The sequence below is a fragment of the Schistocerca cancellata genome, chromosome 9 (assembly GCF_023864275.1).
Source record: "Schistocerca cancellata isolate TAMUIC-IGC-003103 chromosome 9, iqSchCanc2.1, whole genome shotgun sequence".
Taxonomy (NCBI): Eukaryota; Metazoa; Arthropoda; class Insecta; order Orthoptera; family Acrididae; genus Schistocerca; species Schistocerca cancellata.
This window is the reverse complement of record NC_064634.1, coordinates 443,618,171-443,638,723: the sequence shown is the minus strand read 5'-3', so window position 1 is coordinate 443,638,723 and position 20,553 is coordinate 443,618,171.

Genomic DNA, 20,553 nt, shown 5'->3' with positions numbered 1-20,553 from the left:
CGTCTCCGACGATTGTCTGGTTGAAGGCATATGCGACACTCATCGGTGAAGAGGAGACGAAGCCAATCCTGAGCCGTCCTTTCGGCATGTTGTTGGGCCCATCTGTACCGCGCTGCATGGTGTCGTGGTTGCAACGATGGACCTCGCCATGGGCGTCGGGAGTGAAGTCGCGCATCATGCAGCCTATTGCGCACAGCTTAAGTCGTGACACGACGTCCTCCGGCTGCACAAAAAGCGTTATTCAACATGGTGGCGTTGCTGTCAGAGTTCCTCCGAGCCATAATCCGTAGGTAGCGGTCATCCACTGCAGTAGTAGCCCTTGGGCAGCCTGAGCGAGGCATGTCATCGACAGTTCCTCTCTTGTATCTCCTCCATGTCCGAACAACATCGCTTTGGTTCACTGCGAGACGCCTGGACTCTTCCCTTGTTGAGAGCCCTTCCTGGCACAAAGTAACAATGCGAACGCTATCGAACCGCGGTATTGACCGTCTAGGCATGGTTGAACTACACACAACACGAGCCGTGTACGTACTTCCTGGTGGAATGACTGGAACTGATCGGCTGCCTGACCCTCTCCGTGTAATAGGCGCTGCTAATGCATGGTTGTTTACATCTTTGGGCGGGTTTAGTGACATCTCTGAATAGTCAAAAGGACTGTGTGTGTGATACAGTATCCATAGTCAACGTTTATCTTCAGCTGTTCTGGGAACTGGGCTGATGAAACCTTTTTTTCATGTGTGTGTGACAGCCTGACGATTCTTTGCGTGCTACAATTACTGTTTACTTGTCTCTGACAACTATAGGCAGCTATACATAGGGGGTTGTAATACATTCCTTGCTTCCTCGTTCAAAAGTAATTATTGGAACTTTCTACGAGTAAGTACGCCTTCGCTGCATAGCTGGCGTCTATCTTCAAGTGTGTGCCACTTCAGGCACTTCGTCATCTGCAAGACTCTTTGCTATAAGTCAAACAAACCTGTGACAAATCATATTGCACTTCTTTTTATACGTATCCACTATTAGTCGTATTTGCTAACATTCTAAACGATCTAAACGATCTCCCTGTGAACAGTGCCAGACTTCATTTATAAAACAGATGCATTCACAGTACAGTGATGATATTTATTGTGATGAAGAGGGGCATTCCTTACGCATTTCTGGAAGAGAGACAACATTTACCCTAAAAAGTTCAAATGTACCCCACCCGTCAGTGAGTGTGTAATGTTTCCTTCCTACACATCCATTATTGCTTTTGACTGTGCTAAGCCTTTAGCATGCGATAAAACATCCTGTATTTCCTCACTGAGAGACTTCTGTAATGTTGCAGACGCTGGTGCTGTTAGTGGCTGCGTTCGTGTCCTGCGCGACCGCTTTGCCGGCTGCTGTTGGAGCGCCAGGTGTGAGCAGGGAGTCACTGACCCCAGCAGAGAGTTTCGGCTTCGGCTGGGGGCTGTGGGGCTGGCCTGGTAATTAATCCACATTCTTTATCTCTCTTTTCTTTACGGCTTCCGTGGGATCAAAGGCAGCCCCTTTATGGACTGTTCCTCTAAGAACATCTTCATCCTTTTTCTCCTTCTCTACCACAGATCTTCAAAGATTGTCGGTGTCCTCTTCTTTGTTCCACTGGTGACCCTGTGACCTTTTCCTGTATCCTTCTCTTTGGTTAATCTCTGACGTCTTGTTTAGTATGTATTTACTTCTCCAAGTTTCCTTTCCTTCCACTTTGATCTCCAATTCTTGCCAATTCTTAAAACAAAACAAAACAAGTAGATCACATTCCTACCTGACTACAATAAACAACTTTATTTCTGTCTTTCCTCTTGCCCTTCCCGTTGTTACACATACTTTTGTCATTCTATCCATGCTGATCACATGCCCCACAAAGCTTGCCCATTTCCACCTGATTTCCCCTGATATTCTCATCATACTACGGTACAGTTCTTACCTACGTCTTAACATCGCTTTCTCACCTCCTTTAGGGCTCTGAATTTTCTCCAGTATTTTTCTCTTGATTATGTAGCTGTTCTGTACTATATCCTTCTAGGGTTATCCTCTCAGGCACAGACAGTACCACATTCCTAACTTGTAATGTCTGTATCTGTGGACATATTCTCTTTATGTATACTATCTCTCTCCTTCTTCTATCCCCTCTCACTGTCCATTCCCCTCCAACAGCACTCTTAGTCCATTTTGTACTCCCCAATCCCTCTGTCTATATCATCTTCCTGCTCTCACATTGTCCACTCCCTCCCCCTCACTCTGTCCATCATATCAACCCCCCTCACTCTATCATCTTCTTCTGCCTCTCTTTCTGTGCATCCCTTCCCCATTTCTCCATTCACCTCATACTCCCCCTCTCCCACTATGCCTCACCCAGGCCGCTACTACCCCCACACTACATGCCTGTCGTGCAGGGCAACTTATATGGCAGTGGCTGGAAAACCGTGTTTTACACAAATCTCCACTCCTATGGGAACCAGGAAGTTCTATCCACCACAATGATGATTCTCGTAGAGCAATATCCATACGAAATTTGGTTAAAATCGATCCATTGGTTTGCGAGGAGATACTGCACATATGCACATACATGCATATGCACATACATGCACATGCACATGCATATATTACGGAGATGCTTTGGAAACTGAAATGGGAATCCATGGAAGAAAGGAGACGTTCTTTTTTAGGTACACCATTGCGAAAATTCAGAGAACGGGCATTTGAAGCAGACTGCAGAACAAACGGGAAGGAAATGACTGGTAATGGTACAGGGTACCTTCCACAGGGAACCTTCCACCAGGCTTGTGTCGTATGTACTCGTATATGGATGTACTTGTAGATACATCATATTTCATATAACACCAGTGAAGTACCCAGTGTTGCCTGGTTATATTCTCATTTCAATCTTATATTGGTCCATTTCCTCCTTCCCCTCTCCAGCTCCTCTTTCAAGTCCTCATGTCCTCTCTGTCCATTCCCCCCCACCCCCACCCCGCCGCCACCCTTCGACCATCTCCAACCCAACACTCTGTCCACCTATTCCTGCCCATTTCTCTTTCAATGTCCTCCTTCCCTCTCTCTCCGTCAATCTACTCCTTCCCCCGCTCTCTGTCAATCTTCTCCCTCTGTCCATGCCCCTGCCCCATCTATTCCATCTCGTCCTCAAATGCGTGTGATTCCTAGGGACCAAACTGCTGAGGCTATCGGTCCCTAGACTTACACACTATTTAAACTAACTTATGCTAAAAACAACACAGAGACACCCATGCCCGAGGGAAGACTCGAACCTCCGGCGGCATGGCGCGTCAAACCGCGCGGCCACTCCGCGCGGCCATCATCTCCTCTCCTATCCTTGCACATCACTTCCTTTCCCCTCACTGTCTGTAAATCTCCTTCTTCCCCATTCTCTCTCCGCATTGTCATGCTCACCCCAATAGGAGGTTCGTAGTTCTTACCCCACAGTATTTCTTTTCGGTTTGTTACCAATATACGTACGAAATTTGTTTGAAATCGTTCCAGGGGTTTAGGATGAGCTTTTTACCCATGGCTTTGCCCACGCATACACATGTCAAATATACGTTAAATATATTTAACATCTTTCACACTGATTTGTACACATGTTTCACCTGTATCTTTATCAAATTTCGCCCTGCAGTTTAAATTTCATGTAGGTCATTATTTATAACGTCATGTCTTCTGAACTATGTGTTGTGCTATGATATAATTTTATAGGTACATACAGCGATATATGTGGCTAGTGTCTGCGAAATGTGTTGTGAACAGAGTTACTAGAAGAGAAGAAATAAACCAAAACGTCATGCAGTACGGGGCAGGTTTTCACGCATCTCTGTATTTGACGTCAAATTTCCTGAACTACGTGTCGTACAATAATATATTTTTGTAGGTACATTCAGCGGCAGATGTGGATACTGTCCTCGGAAATGGTTGCGAAGTAATAAATTTAAACGTCTTGCATGAAGTGACAGTTTTTCGCACATCTCAGTGTTTATGACGTCATATCACCTGATATCTCCTGAACTATGTGTAGTACAATGATATAATTTTACTTTTATATTAAGTGGTGAATACGAGTACTTTCTGACAAATGTATCGTGAATATAATTAATAGGAAAGAAGTAATAAATTTAAGCGTCATGCTTCATGCGGCAGTTTTACTGCATGAAAATGTAGTAATCGATAAACTTTTTTCCTTTCATCATTTTGTGAAGCTCGTCAGTGAGAAAAAGTTTCGTAAGGGTTTGAAATTATAAGTCAAGTTGTTGCAAGTTTCTAAGTGCTGTCGTGTTCTCATTCTCAAGTACTGGACGACTAAAGTCTGGGTACTCGCGCGTCGCAGGCTACATTGCTTCCCCACCCACCCATTTAATAGGTGTTTCTTAAACCCATAGCAATGATTTACAGCCAATAAGTGATATGTGCGCAAAGTTTGGTTTAAATCGGTGCAGTGGTTTATGAGGCTGTGTGGAATAAGTATAATACATGCATGCATACTCATATATTGACATCCACTTTCATAATATGTGTGGATACAGGGATATCTCTGCTCATACAGAGGACTCATATTTTATTCATTCTGTTACTCTCACATTGTTCCTGTATATTCCTATTAGATATCTAAATTATTTATCTAAATTCGTGTATTTTAGTTTGTCTGCGTTTTGCATGATGCTTTCTTGTGTTATACAATCCCCAGTGGTTTTTTTCCCCCAACATGCTTCTTAGGTATCCCGATTTCATCATTGAACGTTCTGCACTGCCCGATCACTGAGTCCAGTGGCATTTTCGTGACAATCCACCTCCGAGTTTGACACTTGTCTTGATCTGAAATTCTCCTGTTAGTGCTAACCTGAGTCTTATAATTGTCTTTGTATCTTTCAGAACTACCGTTATCAGTTCTCGTGTAGCGCCGTCTGCTTCTCTGCTCTCCTGGATTCTTTCAGAGTGAAATCGCATGGCTTCGTGAAGTCCACGAATATTAATACCATAGTTTTGTTCTTTACGGCTCTATGTTTTATCCGTTGTTTCAGGACAAAGATGTGTTCTGTGCCCTTCCCTTACTAAACCCCTGTTGGTAGTCTACTACCGCAATTTCTCTTTGTTCTTCGAAACTGTGCAAGAAGATTTTTCATGGCTTGGTGTAGCTGACTCTAGTGGTGATGTTCTTCTGTAGTTGTTTGCATCCCTCTTGTCGTCCACTTCTAATGTATTGTCATTTTGGTCGCTTTCTTCCTACTTTCTGCTAACTTTTTTGTCCGCCAAAACCGGCAGCAAACTTTGGACAAGTTTTCTACCTCCTTGTCGCCTCCATATTGAATAATATCAAGTGCAATCGCATCTTCTCCAGTTGCCTCATATTATTTAGGTCTCTAATGGCCTGTGCAACCTTATTCCTAGTTGGATGTCGTGACTGTCTGTCTTGGTTCGCAGTTCACTGGGTCGTAAAAGTACTTTGCATGTGTCCTATAGTTCTCCTTCGGACTGTTGCGTAGTTCCACTTTTCTTATCTCTTATAAACAGTTGTCTGCTGTCGTATTCAATCAGATTTTTTTAAACACTGCGAAAAATTTTCTACTGGTGTTTTTCCTAAAGCTATCTTCACTACCATCCCGAATCTTGCTTCATAGTCTGCTTTTTCGTCCATCTCATTGTCCCAATCGCTTACTTTCTGACTCTTTGGAAAATTTTCCATTTTTTTCTCCTTGTTGCTCCATTCTCTCCAGGCTTCCCTGTAGTTCTCTACCGCTTCCTCACAGTCCTTGTCCTAACAACAGTGCTTCTTTCCTTGCTTCCTCCATAGTTCCGCCTGATGCCTCACCTTGAGCATCGTGTCTTCACATTCACTGTACGTGTCAATTACTTCATCGTATTTATCTGGATGTTTTCCTGTTTCTCTTGATATTTCCGGTTGCTCTGTTTGTGTCAGTCTATCCCCGTTAGAATCAAGTAACACCTGATTCTCGTAAAATATTGATCTTATTCTGTTTTTGTGTTCTTCCCGACCTTGGTGTTAATGATCTGGTGTTCATGATTGTCCGACTGATTGCTATATGATCAATCTGAGTTCCTCAATGCTGGCGCAAAGGATTTCCCATGTTTTTTGCTTACTCAGTTTGGCCCTGAAGTGTGTTTTCATCAGTTTCATTTTGTGTTCTCGACACAGTTAAATTAATTTTTTGTTTGTCCTCTGCTGCGTTGTCTCCCTTCCAATTTGTGTGCTGTAATCACCTGCGAACATTTTCATTTGTTGTGTGGTATGTTTTCTGTGCATCAGCTAGCTCCTCCCAGATACTCTTCCAATTTTCGGTCATTTCTGTCCTTGTCATTATTCTGTGCTTGTCCATTTACTGTTGTGTACTTTTCGTTCTCTTATCGTATCGTCAATGTTGGCATCTTTTCCGACTTGTTCTTCGCATCAGTTACGCTACCATCATACGTCTTGTCCAATTTCAACCTCATACCGGCATTTTTACCATTCTGTTATGATTCCATGGTTTTCCTTTCAGCGCTATGAAGTCTGCTGACAGCCTCATTGTATCTCATCTCTTACACAGCTAGTATCCCGATGCTTCTTTCTTTCACTCATCTATTAACTCTTTAAATTAACCTGTATTGATCGTTGTTTTAATGTTTATACTACACATTCTGAAAATCCTTTTAGAATTACTCTTTCTATTATTATAATAGTAATAATAGTAATAAATAATAATTGCAAAAAAAGGTTACAAATTATGAATACCATTAAAAATCGACTTATTTCAGCAAGTATTTAGCGTTCTTTCAAATAGACTTGTAGGCCCAACTATTTGTCTCCAAATTTTCTATTTATTCAGGTGCTACTTATTACCATAATAATTACTGTCATTCTCATTGCTATTATTTTGTGAATCAAGGTGTCTTTTTTTTCTTTTAAGGTTATTATGGACTCGGGTATCCTTTCTGGGGCTGAAGATCACATCCGCATACCTCGAGTTTGAGAAGATGGCGGCGTCTGCTTTGGAATTCGATAAAAGCAGTTTCAAGAACGCAAAATTGTATTTTAAAACAGCGAATAAAATAAAATGACTGTTGAAATTATGGTACAATTTATTTGGACGAAATGTAAAAGTAAGATAGCATTACAAGCATTTCACCGTGTAATCAGATACCGAAGCCACTGAATGTAATACTTAGTCAACTTAGGTCAGTTTAGTATGAGAACTCGGTTCGGAATTAGAGCTACAACATACTGTATTAACGAGCCACCGAGGAACAACAGCATCTATGATGCCATCCAAGTGTCGTATTTCTTCTTCTTCTTTCAGGATATGCTATGTTTCATCCCACCAGCATTAGAACAAAGTCGTCCGACACAGGGCAGTATTTTAATTTCAGTATGTCAAGTGTCTTGAATGTGTTATTGTTTTATCGATAAATACTTTAATCGGCGTCCAAATAAGCTCTACATGTTTCAGGCTGCAATGGCACGCCACGGCAATAATCTAAGGACATTATGCCACCATCCTTTATTACTTCATCAATAATGGCTTGGCCTTTAGCATAAATCTACTTAGAGTTTGATTACAGCGACATCGAGTTTCGTTCTCTTCTTTACAAGCCAGTAATGTCTAGCTTTCTCTAAGATTGACTGAATTCAACGTTGTCGTTATGATAACAAGTATTATCCATACTGGCGACTAATTTGGCTAAAAATATGCAACAAGTTGCTTTTTTGGATGTTTGATAGTATTTATTTTCTGTACCGTTAACTAGTTTCCGAGCCACTGAAGGCTGATCGTCAGATGGAGGTGTTACAGCGACATTACGTTAACCATGTGCGGCTAGACATTGTGGTCGTGATGTTGCTGAAAAAACAACAATCTAATCACGGGTGACGAAGAGTTTGTGATATGACAAGGCTGTTAGGTTTTGGGTACTGCCTCGTGGCATCCACGGCAATTTCCGTCTGATAATATATATTTCTAGGTATACACAAACATGCTCAGTATTTAGCTAGACTTGATTTTATACTTATTCATAGTGAGTAAACACGGAACGTAAGTGCAAGGAACATGGATATGATAGAATGATTGATACCACACTTTGCAACAAGATGGTCTTTACATTTTATTATAGAATAAATATTTACAAGCATAGATAATGTAAGTAAGTGAACCTCGCTGGCTGCAGGTGTTTTCTTACGTTGGGAATATAAATGTAATATAGGTTCAAGAGTTACACAAAAGGTAAACAAATTGAATGAAATATTTACTTTGTAATCAAAGAGTGAATGAGTTAATATCAAATCTGACAGAGCTTTTTTTCATGTGGCCATTATAATATAAATAATAAAACGCGAAACTGTTATGACTAAACAGTCAGTGCCACAGTTACTATGTGACTAAGAGACTATTAATTTATTGCGGAGGATGAATGTATGTTATTATTTCTTTAAAGGAACACACCGCCGATTGACTGTTTTATTGTTTACTTAAGTACAACCTAGGTTTCAACCTTTTATGCCATTTTCAAGTATTTTATTTTATGTCTTTAACGTAGTTACGGGACATTTAACATATTACTAAGCTCAAAATTGGTGATAAATTACGAAAAATATTAACTGCTCACGAAAGGCCAGACGTAAAACACCATTTTGCAACACCAGTAAATGATCGTGGGAGCACGTCATATTTAATTAACATAAAAGATGAACACGTCCTTAAAACGTAATGATCGTGAAATCATTTGGATTTCACTATCATTACGTTTTAAGGACGTATGCTCATCTTTTATTTACCAGCGTAAACCCGTTTTTCACGAAATACGTCTTGCTGCCACGATTATTTACAGATTTGTTGCAAGATACTGATTTTACATATAGCATTTTGTGGGCAGCCAATAGTTGTCTTAATTCATGGCCGATTTGAGGTTGACAAGATGCTAAGTGTCCTGCAATGTATGTTAAAGATATAAAATCAAATACTTGAAAATGGCATAAAAGACCGAAACCTGGGTTGTACTTAAATAAACAATAAAGCATTCAAATGGCGATGTGTTCCTTTGCAAAACACTGTATGACGGTTGCTTAGCAACATCAAAAACTACTTACATTATTATTGTCTGTTTTGTTGTGTGGGTGCCAGGGCGTCTTAAAATCCCTGGAAGAAAAAGCTTTCTTTGTTAAGAATTTTTAAGAAGATTTTAGCTTATGAACGTGAATCTCTAACTATTCTAGGAGCTCCATCTAGAACCGTTTTTCAACAGCGTGTAGCACAGGTAGGATGTCATTGACATCACCAACAGAGTGTTCGCGATGAGCAATGTGTGACGTAAAGCAGGACTTTCTAAGTTTTTGAGTGATAGGTCATCCATGTGTTCATTGCAGCGGGTTGCAAAATTCGGCCTTGTTTTGCCAACGTACAAGCAGGAACAGCAGCATATGCCTTAGTATATGCTGGACATTTGCTACTACTCTCCATTATACTTATTATTGTGAACATTTTATTTTGTAGTGCGTTGTCTTTGTGGAAGGATATTTTTGTATTATGTGCTCTGAAAATGTTTGCTATTTTGTATGTCAATTTGCCGAGTGATGGAACAGTGGCAGATTTTAGCATTCCTTTTTAGCAGGAAATGATGGTTCCTTTAGTTTACTTTGGACTTGTTCAACTAGGGTATTTACGAGGGAGGGATTACATCTATTACTTTGAGCTGTAGATTTAAGTATTTTCATTTCATTACAGACATCTGCTTCACTGACTGATTCACTGATACCCAAATTAATCTGCAATTAAAACTACACCTGTAGTTCGTCATCCATAGTCAATATTCTAGAATTATCCATACTTATAACTCTGCAAGGCTCCGCTAGGACGTTATATGACTGCGTGTCACTTTGAATACTGTCCCACTCATGTTTCCATGATAATTTCCAATTGTTTCGATTATAAAATCAAATGAGCACCTTCGACAAAATCATTGGTGCAGAATTAAAAGCAAATTTCCGGTCGTAATTTTAGTAATCTCTAAGAGACCAGAAAGGAAAATGTATAAATTTCTCGTGTCTGATTTATTTAAACAATGATAAAATCTTCTTGGGTTGAATGCTGAGTCAATGTGTTGTTCTCCCGCAACGTTTCAGCAAGTTTCTTACTTGCCGTCTTCAGGCGAAGTGTCGGGTTCACGTCCGGATCTTTATAGCCGCTAGACTACGGGCTTCTCTGCATCCTCGGGGCCGGTCGGGCCAGTCAGGTGCGAGCGGAATCGGCCGCGGCGGCGCGTGGTGGTGGGGGTAAGCCACGGGAGTCCCAGAAACATTTCGCTCTACACAGTCTCTTGGTTTCTTCAAATTGAAACGTGTGTTCTTCACTGAGGCTGTGCTCCGCTACCGTGGATTTTTCTGTTTGTCCGAGGTGGACGCTTCTCGCATGTTCAGAGATGCGTTGTGTTATGCAACTCTGCGTCTGTCCAATATATTGTTTCCCACATTCACAGGAAATACTGTAGACAAATGGTTCAAATGGCTCTGAGCACTATGGGACTTAACTTCTGAGGTCATCAGTTCCCTAGATCTTAGAACTACTTAAACCTAACTAACCTAAGGACATCACGCACACCCATGCCCGAGGCAGGATTGGAGCCTGCGACCGTAGCGGTCGCGCGGTTCCACACTGTAGCGCCTAGAACCGCTCGGCCACCCCGGACGGCTACTGTAGACACCCGGTGTTCTTAGACCCAAGTTGACACAGCGTTGCATAACACAACGCATCTCTAAACCACGCGCCGCCGCGCCGATTCCGCTCGCACCTGACTGGGCCGACCGGCCCCGAGGATGCAGAGAAGCCCGTCGTCCAGCGGCTATAAAGATCCGGACGAGACGTGAACCCGACACTTCGCCTGAAGACGGCAAGTAAGAAACTTTCTGAAACGTTGCTGGAGAACTACACATTGACTCGGCTGTCAACCCGAGAAGATTTTATCGTCGAGATTCGCCGAGAAAGCCTGCATTCTTGTTATTTAAACACTGTCTCCTTTTCACGATTGCTATTATCGTACTTTCATTAATTTTTTAAACTACTGCTGTTAAAAGTAAGCCAGTCACAATCGTCATTTACCATTTGAAATACTTTTTCCAAGCGCTCCATTGCTGAATAAAAATGCATGAAGCACTCATCAATTTTCACAAAATCGTCACAGTACCTAAAAACCATTCGGGAGGACGACGGTTCAATCCCGCGTCCGGCCCTCCTGATTTAGGTTTTCCGTGATTTCCCTAAATCGCTCCAGGCAAATGCCGGGATGGTTCCTTTCAAAGGGCACGGCCGACTTCCTTCCCTGTCCTTCCCTAATCCGATGAGACCGATGACCTCGCTGTCTGGTCTCCTTGCCAAAAACAACCCAACCCCAATCTAAAAACATCCGATTTCCGTATTCTCATCCGGAAAAGAGTGGACAGTTTACTCAAGTTGTATTCGTTAGTGCGTATGTAATAAACTCAACGCAGAAACTTAAACTCAGATATTATATTTATGTACTCTACCGCATGGAAAGTGATTGATTTTGTTCGAAACTTTTCTGAAGACACTAAGCAACTGCCGTTTTCTCGCCGCTTTAAACGGTTTCTTGTGCATATGTTGCACAAAGATACCTCACATACTGTTCAAACATTTGGCGTTGTGATTAAGCAAAACAATGAAGACGCTAAATCCTATGGCGCCTGGATGCCCTTCATACTCGCTAGAATATACAAGATATCCAACATTTAAATATTTCCAGTGGCCTCATAATACGCTGTTGATGCGCAGAGTGACCTACCACCAATAGCAGCGCTTGCGTTTCTTTACACTAGGGTTGAACTTACGATGCCCGAATGCCAGTTCCACATCACAGAGTACTGATATTAATTCTCCAGTCTAAATTGCCTTATTCAATTACAATTCCTCTCATCACCTTAATTAATTACCGCTAACACGTACATCTTATCTTCCTCTGACTACCCAGTTATTGTTCCTTGATGGTCTGTCGCTTATAGCTTATAGCTTAAAGATAACCTTCTGAAAAAGGACACCATTTTTCCTTTATTATCATTTCGTACCCATCGTTCCACATGGGTAGGAGTGAACTGGTAGCAGTAACGGTTACAGGTAGATGTGAAATATACTAGAGAGATTGAAAAACTTTGAAATAGTGTAGAACTACATATAACTTATAATTCAAAACAATGACCACTTTTTGAGTTTATCTTAACCGATAAAATATTTAATTTATTAATAATTGCATACTCAAAAGCTGACGTATTTCAGTGACATTTGGAAATAGTAATACTGATGGTGCGCTATTTGCGACTAACAAAAAGTAGGGATGGATGCAAAGGGGATTTGTTGAAGAAATGAGCGATAGATAATGAAGGTTTTGTGGCAAACTGTTTTGGAAATGACATCAGCTGGAAATGATGGGACTGAAGATCCCAAATCAAGCTCTTGAGAAAGGAAGGAATAAAGAGGAGATGAGGCCTCATGTGAGAAGGCAAGGAATCGAAAACTGGGTACATCAGTGCGCAGATCCCACAATCATATGCAGAAGGTGATGTCTCATTGGCATAGGAATGGTTCAAATGGCTCTGAGCACTATGGGACATAACATCTGAGGTCATCAGTCCCCTAGAACTTAGAACTACTTAAACCCAACTAACCTAAGGACATCACGCACATCCATGTCCGAGACAGGATACGAACCTGCGACCATTGCGGCCGCGCGGTTCCAAACTGAAGTGCCTAGAACCGCTCGGCCACCCCGGCCGGCGGGGTAGGGATAATGTATTGTCCTGCGGTCGGCAGGAAAGATCAAATTTGAATACATTTTATTCAACTAAAACGCCTTCTTGGCGTGCACTAATTTCCAAATTCAAGAACAACAAGAAACACAATAATTATTGTGGTGGCAAAAGCCAGATAAAGTCATAAGACAATGATAAGAAATAATAACAACCAAAATATTACGCTACACAATTCCAAAGTGGCGTTACGCCCAACAAGACACAAATTTCTACACAAGACTACGGCGAGCGTATACTGGGCTAGAGCCAGCGTAGGTATGAGCCGGAGCTGTCCTAGCTGTAGGTACACACTGCCGGCCTGACTCTGCTGCCGTGCTTATAATAACAGCGATTCTGCGGAGTGATGCACTGAGTCACTTTAGTTCCAATTGGTGGATTTCTGTCACATGGCTTTTCACGAAGTAGTTCCATGTTTACGCGGAATGTCTGTTGATATTTACGTTCATTGGCGATGTTTTGATATGAGCTCTGGAAGGCAGGCCGGCAGCCCACATTGCTTATCTGTTGTGCGGGCCCTCTAACTGATAAGGGGACGCTACTACACATAACGTTTAGGGGCATGCTGGTACAAGTGCGACTGAGTTAGAGAGTTGGAAATCAGTGATGAAACTCTTGACAGATAAGTGACTCGACTGCGGTAGGTGTCGTAAATTCGAAGATTTCGCTGCATGGGGTAGCCGCGCGGACTGAGGCGTCTTGTCATGGTCCACTTGTTTCCCCCCCCCCTCCCCCCCCCCCTTAGCGTAAGTTAGTTTAAGTTAGATTAAGTAGTGTGTAAGCTTAGGGATCGATGACCTCAGCAGTTTGGTCCGATAAGACATTACTACAAATTTCGAAGATTTCTGTGTGAAAAGAGTGTGGGGTTTATTCATAGACTGATATGGGATTCGAGTGGAGGAGACTACGACAACGCAGGAAGGAAAGCAAGTACATGGCGTTCAAAGTTCCGTAGGGATTAATAGAATTTTGGAGTAGCTAAAATCAAGACTAATTGGCATTGGAGATGAAAGGTCATTCAAGACTTTGTAGGTGTCGAAGAGAACGGAAGGTTTGTAATCCTCGCGTTCTCTTTTACTATATGGGTAAAATTGCAAGGCTTCTTCACATAAGGAAATACAAATGATTCTGTAGAAACATGTATCAATGGACGTACATTCAGTATAGCGCATTTGTTAGAATTATGACACATGGTTAAAAAAATAATAATATAACGAATAAATCCCGAGATACCAATCGCGGCTTGGCAGACCATCGTCCGCGTCACCCACTGCATTAGGTCGTCTGTTCTTCACTCGCAGAATGGTAGAAATAAAAGTGTGAGCGCCATTGATTTACAACTACGACGCAACGTGGTCCTGAAGGGGTCGACTTCACTTATCCTTCCTGCAGCTATTTCATCTTAATGACTTGATCTTTTATCGATCCAAACACAACAATTTCCCTTTAGAAAAGCGTCTCCTGAATGCTAGTTAAGCGAAGAAATGTCGTTTCAATACTTTGAATAGTTACTTCCATACTTTGCATCTTGACAGACACTGTATTGTATTTGAAAACACGTTTCCTCTTTCTTTAAATACTCTGATGTACAATGAACACAACGTCTGCAGATAAATTACAGTTCCGTTAGATCATGTTTTGGTTTCTGTTACAGTCTGTGCATGCATATATTAACTCAGTTTGCAAATTGTCGAAAAACCTGTATACCACTAGGCTGACCCTGTAGTGCGGACACTACCGTAAGGAATTTTGTGATAGCTAAAGCACAGAAATAGTACGTCTGAGCAACTTTCGAATTAGATGCTCATTATGTGGCATTTTAATTTTATTACCATATAAAGTTTTTGATTCAGTGAGTTGGTGAGATATAAAAGAGAGAAGAACTACAATAAATAAGCTATCCAACACGATTTATTAACTCTGCTGTGAGAAAATATGTTAAAAAATAACAACAGTGGGAGTCATGTCCATACAGAAACTAGTATTTCAATTTAGAAAATAATATATCGCAACCATAGGTAAATATGTTTATTCGACAGATACAAGATATCAAAAGGAATGTAACAACCAAGCAAATTTTATTTATATTTAACTGAAATGGAATATTTTCCCACACAATGAACTTTAAAATGAAAATTTAAAATAACCTTTGTGGCCAACATTTTTGCGCCTATATCTCATACTAATAACAATACAGTCTAAATAGGTGCTACCATATTGCTGCAACAGCGACGTTGATAGGTCTTTGGAGTTGTTTGCATTTTTAAGTAGTTTAATTATTACAGTCAATAGCGTTTGTATAAAAGAACGTTCGTATTTGAAAAATTCTTACATATTTTCGTTTACTTCACCTTAGAATTTTCCGCTAAAATGCTCACACGTAAGTGCCTGGCAGAGGGTTCATCGAACCACCTTCACAATTCTCTATTATTCCAATCTGGTATAGCGCGCGGAAAGAATCAACATCCATATCTTTCCGACTTTGTTTACACAACATAACTCAGTGGATTTGTATTGGATTGTGGATTAATTCTTATTCAGACACACTACTTCCCTGCTCTCACTCGTCACAGGTTTGCAGTTTCTGTGCAGACATACCGGCGGCCTTTGGACTGGAAGCAACACGAGGTGAGTGAAAAAGCGTCTGTCGGATCCGTTTCTGTGGAACCATTTCTGCGAAACGTGAGTTCCTTAATGTGCCTCTGCTTCTCTTCTGTTCTTCTCTCCCGACTCTCTCTGGCGCCTTTCTTTTCCCTTCTCTCACTCCAGCTTCATCCACTTCTCATTCTCCTTTAATTGCTAGATACAAATTCCATCAGCTGAAACAGCCGACACAACACAAAACCGATCACTCGTGGCCAATTGTTGATCAAAACGGCGCCACCCTGAGCCATAGTATTTACCTCGCTGGATTTTCTACGTTTATGTTACAGACGTTCGATGCTTCCAGCTGGTGAATACAAAGTTATCTGCTAGCAGCGCGAAAAATTAGTGTCCAAAATTTTTTTTCGTGCCAGGATTGTTTTTATTAAAATCAGGGTTTTCCACTTTCTTATACAAACATTCGTGTATGAAAAAATGTTTTTACCACATTACAGATTAAAAATGGTAGCTGCTGTTATTGTCAAAGTATGTGCCTCGCGACGACACACGGTTTGCGTGAAGTGTTGTGCAGACTCGTGGCTAGTCCTGAAACTCATAAAAATAGAAAATTCGTCAATTAAAAATAATTATGGTGGTGGTGAGGGGGGGGGGGAGCGAGCAGGTTATGAAAAATACCTAGAAACAAAAAATGTTAACTATTTGAAAAACATGTCACTTTCTTGGCATGTGTTTCTAAGCACAAACCCTTCGAAAATGTAGAAAAAAATCTCTCGCTAAGGCTCCCGACTTTTCATTGTCTTTTATTTTAAAACAATCAGATGAATCGGTAATCTGCCGAGGCTCTAGAGCGCTTTACGCGCTGAAAAATGGGGTTTCGATAAAAACGCTTTTAAAGTTTGGAGCAACAAAAAATCTTGTTACAAAACGTACATTTGATCTGCGGTCCCAGGACGATAAAGGCATCCTTCCTGCGCCTCAAACACGCTCTGGTTCTGATTTTGGTGCTGAATTTTTCACTCTGTGCTCAAACGGAGACATTCCTTGCTCTGCAGCGAGTACGCGTTTACTGTCAGGTAACTCAGCGAAGCTTTTGCTGTTCGTCCCTATGACGACTCCTGATAGGTTCATGATCTTCGGAATAGAAAGTTTCGCTGGATATATCTGCTACCCAAATAAACCTATGTTTCTATTTCAACAGTTCTTGTCCTACAATGAAGGTGTTTCGGTACCAGTTTCAAAATGCACGCCTTCGTTGTCATTTTGCGTAGTGGCACCGATGCATCTTTTAAGAACATCTTCATTGACAGAAATTCGTATCCTAGTCGAATCTTTTCCTGAACTGTTTCATCGAGCGCCTGCAGCTGCCTACATTTGGTCGGTGCATCCATTCAGCACTCTGTAACATCTAAAATACTTTCACAGTTAAAAAAATCCTTCTTTCGACATACTCTGTATCCTTTAGGGATGCAAACTGTTTAAACAAATTTTTTTTCGTCGGGCGCAACCAGAATCCAAGGCGTCGGCTTGTTGTAGATGCGTTCTCATGCTATAGGAGAGGGTACTCCAAGTGTGGACGATCTCTTCGAATTCGTAACTTATTACAACACACAGCTTCTCACGGACAGACGTAATTACGTTACAAGTGATGTATTACAATGACATGAATAGCCCTGGCTGTATACAGGCATTGATATAAGTCAACGGGGACAGTTGAAAATCTGTGACCCCACCGGGACTCGAACCCGGGATCTCCTGTTTCCATGGCAGACGCTCTATCTATCTGAGCCACCGAGAACACAGAGGATAGTGCGACTGCAGGGACTTATCTCTAGCACGCCTCCCGTGAGACCCACATTCGCAACTTATTGTCCCGCACTATATTCATGCCGGCCGAAGTGGCCGCGCGGTTCTGGCGCTGCAGTCTGGAACCGCGAGACCGCTACGGTCGCAGGTTCGAATCCTGCCTCGGACATGGATGCGTGTGATGTCCTTAGGTTAGTTAGGTTTAACTAGTTCTAAGTTCTAGGGGACTAATGACCTCAGCAGTTGAGTCCCATAGTACTCAGAGCCATTTGAACCATTTTTGAACTATATTCATAGTGCCCGTGCCCATCATACTCATTACTCGCGGCTTTACTGCCGATTCCCGTAATAATTCGGGCACTGTTTGTGCAACTGCACAGAAGAATATGGTCAAATGGCCTCTGGCGGCAGACGGTTGCAACTTCAGTCATCGGAGCAGCGAATTCGACCGAACAACCGCGGACCCTGATGATCATGCGCCTCGTTCCTCCTTGTGCAGTTCATCCTCACATAGCTTCTTTGGTCTTCCAATCGGACGAGTTCCATAAGATTTTCCCCTAATCTCAGCTTTTCCCCTGCAAGTGTCTGCCTTACTGCTGATGTGCCCTGCCAGGCCTGTTCTCCCCGCTTTCATTTTCTTTACGATGTTCGGCTGTTTCATCTGATCGTACAGTTCTTTCCACGTGTCCAAGTGTTCTCTTTCTCATGATTTACCGTTCAAACATCAACAGATTCTCTTCAACTTTTTGTGGTGCTTAACGTTTCTTTCCCAGTAATTGCATTGGGCTACTATAATCGAAATCGATGTAAGGCACCCCATACTTCTGGTGGCACAATCAAAAGATTTTGCCCCTATCGTACATACAACAAATCAATAAATACTCAGTACCAAACTATGAATAGCATACAGTCCGTTACTGGTCATCTCTGCAGCAGAAACCTACTAGTTTATCATCAAAACGATAGCTCTTATTAAAGAACTGTCCCTGAATCACCGTAAAATATAAATAAACATAATTATGAAAATAAATAATTTGCATGGGTAATAAAGTAATCACTCTATAGTTTTCGGTATCATATGGGCAAGACCTGAATTCCCCTGCACAAACGCACGTTGTGTGTGATATGATACGGCCTGTTTATCTCTGTCCACCCAATTGTAAGTATAGCCTGCTGCCAGTGTGTCTACGAGAACGTAGTTGGGCTCAGGGGTACTTACATGACGAGCGAACATTGAGAACATGCCATCTTTTATAGTGCGAAGAGTCTCAGATATATTGCTGTATTTTAGATTGTACCGAGGATTACATTTGGTCACGTTTGACGATATTAGAAGACAGTTTGGGAAGGATAACTGGACAGAGTCTGTAACTCCATTAGTGCAGCTGAAGAAGCTAAACGAACAAAGAAGGCGATTAATTATCAGGGAGATTAAGCTTTATCCTCGATTAAGCGCACCTAAAATTGCAATCAAGTTGCTGCAAGAATGTGGCAGGCAAATAAGTGAATCAAATTACCGGAGGGGTATTTGACGAGAGAGCTATAACGGAAGAGATGCAAGGAAAAAGCCGTATCTGAACAATACGTGCACCGAGGCACAAGGCTCCAGTTAGCGATTAGTACGTTAACAAAGGTCAGTGTGGGGGAAAGGTGTTATATTTTCTGAAGGCGGAAAACATGATGATTTGATGTTTTTTTCAACAGATGGAAGAACTATGATATGACAAAACCCAAATAAGAAGCTACTGGCTAAACTTCTGTGACATACTGTATTTTTTTTTTTTTTGTATGGATCTGTACATCATCATCTGGTGTGGGAGAGATTATTTTCGTTGACAGCCCGTTAAACAACGAGGGATGTCTCAAAATATTGAAGCAAAATTTGCACAAAAATATATCTTCCCAAGATAACTAACCGAAGCCCATGTCATGTATTGTAAAAGAATGACTTTTTCATTACTGTCCGAGAGTTATCCAGACGTCACCTCAGTTGCGAGATGAAAACCCTGCGGATAATTTATGGCACGAACACGATAGAAGGGACAAGAGAAGTACAATAATCTCGCAACAACATCTGGAAAAGGAGATAAATAAAAAATGGGAACTAATTGGGCCAGAGTGCACTGCAAACGTTGTTGGTAAGACGTAAAATTATTTGAAATGGTGTACGAAACAGAAGGGGTATCCCACGAAGTACTGAGTTCCAATATTATACCTGTATTGAAGAAAAATGGTATAGTGACAATATTATAGAAATTATAATGTTAAGCTGCGACTATTATTGTGAAATTATTGTCTTCGTATGATAAGGAAGAAATGGTATGCCATACCCCACATTTACTGAAAGAGTGCAATTTCGTCTAGGCCTATTGAAATTTTATTTGTTTGTTAATCGCATATGAGGAAGATATACTAGAAATACGGGAGTGTCCGAATATTAATGATGTCCTCTGTATGGCGCTCGCTGTCGAACATCAACTTGTTCCCCTCAGATTCCTTCGTACCACAGAAGCAGAACGTCGAAGCATGTATAATTTCCCGAGAATCACATGGGACATTCCTTATAAGAAATACATCGTGAAACTCTCTATCATCTCGAGACATATATTCCCATTTCCTATCCTGTATTATCTTCAGTCATTAGTAAGTACACTATGTGTTCAAACGTATTCGGACAAGAGGCTTAAACTGAGTTATAAGTTCGAGGCGCCCTCCGAGGTAATGCTGGAATTCAATATGGTGTTGGCCCACACTTAGCCTTGATGACACCTTCCACTCTCGCAAGCATAAGTTCAATCAGGTACTGGAAGGTTTCTTTGGAAATGGCAGCCCTTACTTCACGGAGTGCAGCATTGAGGAGAAGAATCGATGTGGGTCGGCTAGGCCTGGCACAAAGTCGGCGTTCCAAGATATCCCAAAGGTGTTCTATAAGGTTCACGTCAGGACTGTGAAGGCCAGTCCATTACGGGGATGTTATTGTCATGTAACCACTCCGCCACACGCCGTGCATTACGAACAGGTGCTCGATCGTGTTGAAAGATGCAACCGCCATCTCCCAATTTCTCTTCAATAGTGGGAAGCAAGAAGGTGCTTAAAATATGGGGTGCAAGCCTCCTCCATGAAAAACAAGACCACACCATAACATCACCGCTTCCGAATTTTACTGTTGTCTAATACACAAGCTGGCAGATGACGTTCACCAGGCATTCACCATACCCACACTCTGCCATCGGATCGCCACATTGTGTGCCGTAATTTGTCACTCCACACAACGTTTTTCCACTGTTCAGTCGTCCAATGTTTACGCTCCTTATAAC